This window comes from Hyperolius riggenbachi, chromosome 6, assembly GCF_040937935.1.
Source record: "Hyperolius riggenbachi isolate aHypRig1 chromosome 6, aHypRig1.pri, whole genome shotgun sequence".
Lineage (NCBI taxonomy): Eukaryota > Metazoa > Chordata > Amphibia > Anura > Hyperoliidae > Hyperolius > Hyperolius riggenbachi.
Genome location: NC_090651.1, coordinates 103970963 through 103978077, shown reverse-complemented (window position 1 = coordinate 103978077; position 7115 = coordinate 103970963). Strand labels below are relative to the sequence as shown.

The window sequence follows — 7115 nt, the reverse complement described above, 5'->3', positions numbered from 1 at the left end:
TTTAATCAAACCGAAATAAGGATATGTACTTTTTTATTGATTTATTTATTTTGTCTTAGTATATACAGTATGTGTCTGTTTATGCTTTTCCTATAGAATGCTGTAGTGAATGAAGTTTTCCCATTTGAGATATAGTTGGCATGTGATAGGTTAATTAGCACTGATAATACAAAATGCAGCATGCTTGTTATTCTACTTGCTGTGAGATGTCATGTCTGCCACTATGGAATATTTTTATGTCTTTCATAAACTTTTTAGGCTGGACTTGCTGGCCACCCAGCAGGCTGATCTCTCACGAATGAATTGATTTAAAATCCAGAGGAGCAGATTAATCTGCTTCTGCATAGACCATGGTGGGGTAAAGCGAATGACAACACTGGGCCAGCAGCCAACGTAATCATTTCCTGAACAATTGAGTTAGGAGCCAGTGATGGAATGATTATTCCATGCAGCTCAGTCTCCATTGCAGCTCATTGGAAGTCTGTAGTTTGTGACATTGGGATGACCTTTCCAGACTACCGTAAAGGCTCATACACACATCCAACAAATCCACTGGATTGTCTGATTTTGGTCTATTGGACGACAATCAGACTTGTGTACGCGTGGCAACAGACTAGACAAGTGTACGCGTGGCAACAGACTAGACAAGTGACTGATAACAGGCGGTTACCCAATCTATCCAGGGGCACAACTCGCATAACTGTTGGGCTGGTATTGTGCAGTCGGCCACGTGTGTACAATGACGTTTGAGCGCTTGTTTTGAAAGCAGCCATGTTGTGCAGTCCATCATTTCACTTGCGAGCGCAGTATGTAAATGAGTCGGTCGTTCAGTTGTTTGATGTGCGGAAAATACCAGGGCTGTGGAGTCTGAGTTAAGGAGTTACGTGCGCAGGACTCTATTACGGAGGGGAATGCGAGAGAAGCTACGTGTGGTGAGGGCCACGCAGGCACAGTGGCCCGCCGACTACTAGTCGGTTTAAAACTAAACTAAGCCACGGCGGGAGAACAGAGGATTGTAGAGGACTGGCACAGGATGGCTGCAGGGGGCTGGGAGAAGCCCCAGGTAAGTGAATCTTTTTCATCAATCGGTTTAGGTTTCCTTTAAAGAGACTCAGAGATGAAGACAATAATACATTTATACATGCTTGGGGCTTCCTCCATCCCCATCTGCATGGATCGCTCCCACGCCGCCGTCCTCAGCCGTCTCTATCGCCGGTGCCTGGTCCCGTCACTTCGGCCAGTCAGAGCCAGTCGACGCAAGCGCAGTGCACCCCCTCTGCACTGCGCAGACGCATGTGTACGGCAGGCGCCAGAGAGGCAAAGGGAGGCGCTGTGCATGCGTACAACTGGCCTCGTCTGGTGGAAGTAACAGCACCCGGTGGAGAAGCCTGAGGATGACGTCGTGGGAGCGATTCTTGTGGATGGAGCTTGAGGAAGCCCCAGGTATGTATATAAATCTTGTATAAATATTCGGCTCTGAGTCCCTTTACATTAGCTAGTAGGCCTGAACGATTTTAGGAAAAAATTGAATTGAGCGATTTCTGTCCGAAATTGCAATTTCGATTCGATTCACGATTTTCTTCAAATCAAGCTTTGTTCCCCCTCGGTGCCTGTTTGTTCCCCTCTGTCCCCCTGTCTCTTCTTGTGCCCCCTTTGCCTCTTCATGCCTCCTCTGGGTCTCTCTCTTGCCCCCTTTCTGTCTCTGTGCCCACTCTGTTTCTCTCTGTGTGTCTCTCTCTGTGCCCCCTCTGTGTCTCTCTGTGCCTCCTCTGTCCCCCAAGCTGCATCCGTTCTGGACATAGCTTCCAGCACGAGTCCAGCGATGCACATCTATTCACTTTGCCTCCTGCAGGCTCTAATGAACGGCATACTTCCTGTATGTTATGTGACATACAGGAACCCAGCATTTTGCCAAGCACAAGAGCCGGCAGACGGCGATAGAGGATGGAAGCGTAGGACTGGTGTGGAAGGCATGTCCAACGCTGCGGGCCGCACGCGCTGGGACTTTGGGGAAGTTTGAAGCCGCTTCTTTAAACTTCCCCGTGTGGAAATTACATGATCGCGATATTCGCCACTTTGACGATTCCGAAATCGTAATCTTGGTGATCGCGATTTCGGTTTAAATTCGATTTTAACTTTCAGCCCTATTAGCTAGTATCCATTGAGACCCTCTTGATGTTGTAATTAAAGGGGAACTGAAGTAAGAGGTATACGGAGGCTGCCATATTTATTTCCTTTTAATCAATACCAGTTGCTTGGCAGCTCTGCTGGTCTATTTCTCTGCAGTAGTATCTGAATAACACCAGAAACAAGCATCAGCTAGTTTAGTCAGATTTGACTTTAAAGTCTGAAACACCTGATCTGTGGCATGCTTGTTCAGGGGCTATGGCTAATAGTATTAGAGGCAGAGGATCAGCAGGGCTGCCAGGCAACTGGTATTGCTTAAAAGAAAATAAACATGGCAGCCTCCATATACCTCTCTCTTCAGTTCCCCTTTAAAGAGACTCTGAAGTCTCATTAAAATCAAGTTTTTAAGTAAAAAATGTCTTTAACATGATTGCCCTAACTAAAATCGCATCCCTGCGGCTGAAATCTAACTAAATCCCCTTTAACTCCCCCTCGCAAAATCCACGACTTTCTTGGTCGTGGATTTTGCTGCCCTGTGCACTTCCGTGTATCAGCGCGTATCTCCGCCTCTCCCCACCCCTCTCAGTGAAGGAAGAATGAGAGGGGCGGGGAGAGGTGGAGATATGTGCTGATAGATGCGTGTAGAGTCAGAGCTGCAGCTGAAAGCTCTGCCTCTCACGGAAGCGCTCCCCACAGTGTGCCCCGGGGAGTTTGGGGGGGATTTAGTTATAGAGTTCAGCTGCGAGGATGCTGCGTTTTAGTTAGGGCAATCATGTTAGACATTTTTAATATAAAAACTTGATTTTAATGAGACTTCAGAGTCTCTTTAAGGCATCCAATGACTTTTATTGCAGAATAATGTATCTCCTTTTTAATGTCCAGTGTATACAAGCTGTGTATATACGTTTTCTAAATTTTGTCTGTATACAGGAATCGTTCTGAGGAAGGCTTCATAGCTGAAAGCTTACTGCTTTTCTTCTAAGTTAGCCAATAAATATCATCCTCATTCAAAACTTGCTTTTACTGATGGCTAACATGGTACAACACTCTACAACTTTTATGTATGTGAGAAGCTGTGTGATTTCTCCCATGCATAGAGTACATCCAGCCCTGGTAAGGTTATGACTGGTCTAAGAGCCCTTTATTCTCACCTCCTCCATAATTTACATACTTTCCTGGTTATTTTGATCTACGTGGGAGGCCAGACTGAACAAGGATCTGGTCATTCTGCCACAACCAGATAGCATACAATGGACCTTATTTCACAATTGTGCAGAGAAGGCTGGGAATATTGCCCATGATAACCAGTCAGAGACCTTACCATGTTTCTGTGCAGTCTTTTATATCTACTCCCAGTGTGTGTGTGTTTTGGGAACTTTACTCTTCGCAGCAGAGCTGACACGAAACACATTATCACTGAGCCTTGAACGCTGGTGTCAAGGACGACGAGATTACCATGGCGTTATTAATCAGTCTCCTTTTGGGTAATGCTATGGAAAGAACGCAAACTGTTCCGGAATATTCAGCGGCCCAGCAAGCGAGATTTGAGCGATTCCTGCACTGTATGAAACCTTTGTCCTAAAGAGCACACTGGAAAATTCCTGCTATTTCTGCAGCTGAATTGATAATGGCGGCTTGTTCTGTGTGCTGACATTTGGAAAATCTTGTCCTCCGGTGTTGTGGGTAATAATTATGTACTGTGTTGTTCCCAGAATAGCAGGATTCTGGGGGAGACGGCTCTTTGTTGTGTAGGAATTACAAGTGGAAGGGTTGACTTCAGACTTTTAAAAGGGCCGATTAAAGTCGCCCTCCCTTAAAACGTGGCTTTTAAAGGCAGCTAAAAACAGTTTATGCAGGTGAGACTTCTAGAAGATAAAGAATGTGAGGGAGATGTGGAGGATGCCAAACTACAAAAGCCAATAGTTCACAACGACAGCCAGACAATTCGTGTTTCTAAACTAGCTATATGAGCCAAACCCTGAGGCCGATTTCACACCAGCAACCAGCGTTCAAAGCATTGCACCACAATGTTAAAAATAGGCTTCGGAGATTACCGCGGCATTGCGCGTGAAACAGTTTAAACTATCTGCAGCGCCATTGACTTGACTTCAGGTCGCAGCGGAAGTCAAGCGGTAATGCTTTGATGGTTTTGCGGCAGTTCGCCCACTTCCGTCGCATCACACCGCGGCAGGTATGTAATGCCCCATAGGTTTTCCTTGCTTTTACGTTGCCCTGTGGTAAAAAAGGCAATGCAATGAAAATGTCCCAGTTTGAAAAGGGCCTGAATGTGTGTTAGCCTGAAGGTTAACAGTCCTTTACATTGCTAGGATTGCTGCCACGTTATTTCAAATGTCATATTTATTATTCTCCGCCAGAATCTATTGTCCAGGGCAAGAGATATTGGTCAGGAGCAGTGGCAGATCAGATCAAAAATATGTATGTACACATTGTTTTACTATTTGGCCACAAGATGGCCAGTCTTTTTTTTTTTTTTTTTTTAATCCATCCTGTAAGCGAGCACTCTCACTTACAGGAAGTATGAGGACGTGTTTTTTTTTATTTTTTTTCCAGAAAGACTGCGGCCTCTGAAAAAAAACCTGGGTTTTTCTACCGAGGACTTACATCAATGAGTGGGAATTCATTGATCTCTGGGCTACAGGGGGGTGGGGGGGCATGGGAGCGCACAATCTCACAGATCACTTGGTGCCCTCTGCTGGTGGTGCCTATCCCTAACCATCCTGCTCGGGAGGAGCAGGATGGTTAGGGATAGGCATCCCCACCTTATTTGATGGTGCCTATCCTTAACCTCTACCTTGGTGGGTGCCTAAGGCAACCTACCTTAACCCCCCATACCTAACCTTAAAGGGAATCTGAAGTAAAAATAAACTTATGATATAAGGATTTGTATGTGTAGTACTGCTAAGAAATAAAACATTATTAGGACAGACATGAGTCTCATTGTTTCCCGTACTGGAAGAGTTAAGAAACTTCACTTTTTATCTATGCAAAAGAGCTTCTGTGAGCTCTGCGACATTATAAAGTGTGGACAGCACTGTCTATTGAAGCACTTATCTCAACTGTCTCTCATTGTTTGTTCTTTGTTTTTCTTTTTTCTGCAGAGAAAAATTCAAAGGGTCACTAGCCTGCTCTGTGAAATCATAAAAAAATGAGTGTATTGTGGAAACTGCATTTATTAGAGAATGATGCAATGCTATAAAAAAAGCTATATACTTGAAAATAAAAATATGACACTATTTTCTTTGCTACTAATGTTCTGTCAACTATCCTTATTACGACACACACAAGCAATAGAACACAGCAGTACATGCATCCAGCTACATTTAAGTGGTCAGTAGGCGCTCGTCAGCCAATGAGGATGCACTGTCATACACCCTTTACCTGCCATACCACATCTAGCAGCCATTAGCATTCAGGTGGGAGGCTTCAGTTGGATGCAATCGCAAGATTGCGTTGCTAGCAGGACCGCCCCGTGCAGGCATCCCTCCCACGGGGGTCCCTCCCTAACCACTCACCTGTCTGCTGTGTCCTAGAGCTGAAAGAAAACGTTTAAAAACACACGATTGGTTCACACTATGGCCAGGGGCCCCGGACCTCTCTCACTGGCTGTGGCCCCAAGGCCAACATGCGATACCTGGAGGGGAGTGCAGGTGGGCCTGGACCTCTCCTCACACCCAGGCTCTGGACCTCTCACATCCAGAAAACCCACCAACACTGCCTCCATACTGAATGCTAAATTCGACACACACAAGCAATAGAACACAGCAGTACATGCATCCAGCTACATTTAAGTGGTCAGCAGAGCCTGGGTGTGAGAGGTCCAGGCCCACCTGCACTCCCCTCCAGGTATCGCATGTTGGCCTTGGGGCCCTGGCCAGTGAGAGAGGTCCGGGGCCCCTGGCCATAGTGTGAACCAATCATGTGTTTTTAAACTATCCTTATACACAGTCAATGCATTATATCATGAGGTTTTTTTTCTCTTCAGTGTCACTTTAAGACCCCCCAGGTTCGTCAAAAGCGTAAATTGGAACTGCATGCCTAGGATGTCCACATACAGTATAAAATGAAGCCTAGCAGCCATCCAGTACATGCTAGAAATTGGGAATAACATTGGTGTCATTGCTTGCCAAATAAGCTAGAAGATACACAGGTGACAAAGCTTCTGATGGCAGTGGTGGGTGCTTAATACATAGATAATGCATAACTGATAAAAGGTGAAAAGAAACAATAGAGGAGGAGAGAGCCCTGCTGTTATGAGTTTACCTTTTGGAGACAAGATCTAACAATATGGCTTTTGATGAAATGTATTCAGAATTAATGCAGCGGCCATTTTACGTACAGTTATCCTTTAGGCCCCGTTCACACTTGCGGTTTTGCAAAAACCGCACCGGATGTCCGGACCGCACCGGATCCGGATCGGACCTGAACCGTACGGTTCCTGTCCGGATCCGGTCCGGATCCGGTCCGGTTGCATACGGTTTCCGTGCGGTATGAACACGGTTGCGGTCCGGATCCGGATTCTTAAAGAGATAACAACCGGTATAAATACCTGGGGTTCTGGGAGGTCAGCAGAAGCTCTGGGGTCATTGTTGGAGACAGCTGGACGTGTGGAGACCATCCTTGGATACAGAGACAGCAGTTGGGACCATGGATCCAGTCATTTTTTACGCTTATTACCTGGGAATTCTCTCCTTCCTGTTGTTTACCTACTACTATGTGGGGAGAAGGCGTGCTCCTCGCAGGAGATGGTGGGTGCACCCTCTACTAGCCAGGAGGCAGAGGAAGGGAGAGTTCCAGGCCCTCTACCGGGACCTCAGACGACACCCACAGAAGTTCTACAGCTACACTCGGATGTCTATTCCCCTGTAAGTGTATAGGCCTAAATACACCAACCCCCACCATTCCTAAACACCCCACCCTCACCCCCACAACACCTCATCCCTGTATACCTAGCTAAACACACCACCCTG

At 46.2% G+C, this 7115-nt stretch overlaps 1 protein-coding gene across 3 annotated transcripts in view; it reads left to right on the top strand.

Moving 5' to 3' along the window:
* Positions 1-7115, top strand: part of ALG14 (ALG14 UDP-N-acetylglucosaminyltransferase subunit) — a 100720-nt gene that overhangs the window by 46633 nt on the left and 46972 nt on the right. The window lies entirely within an intron of this gene.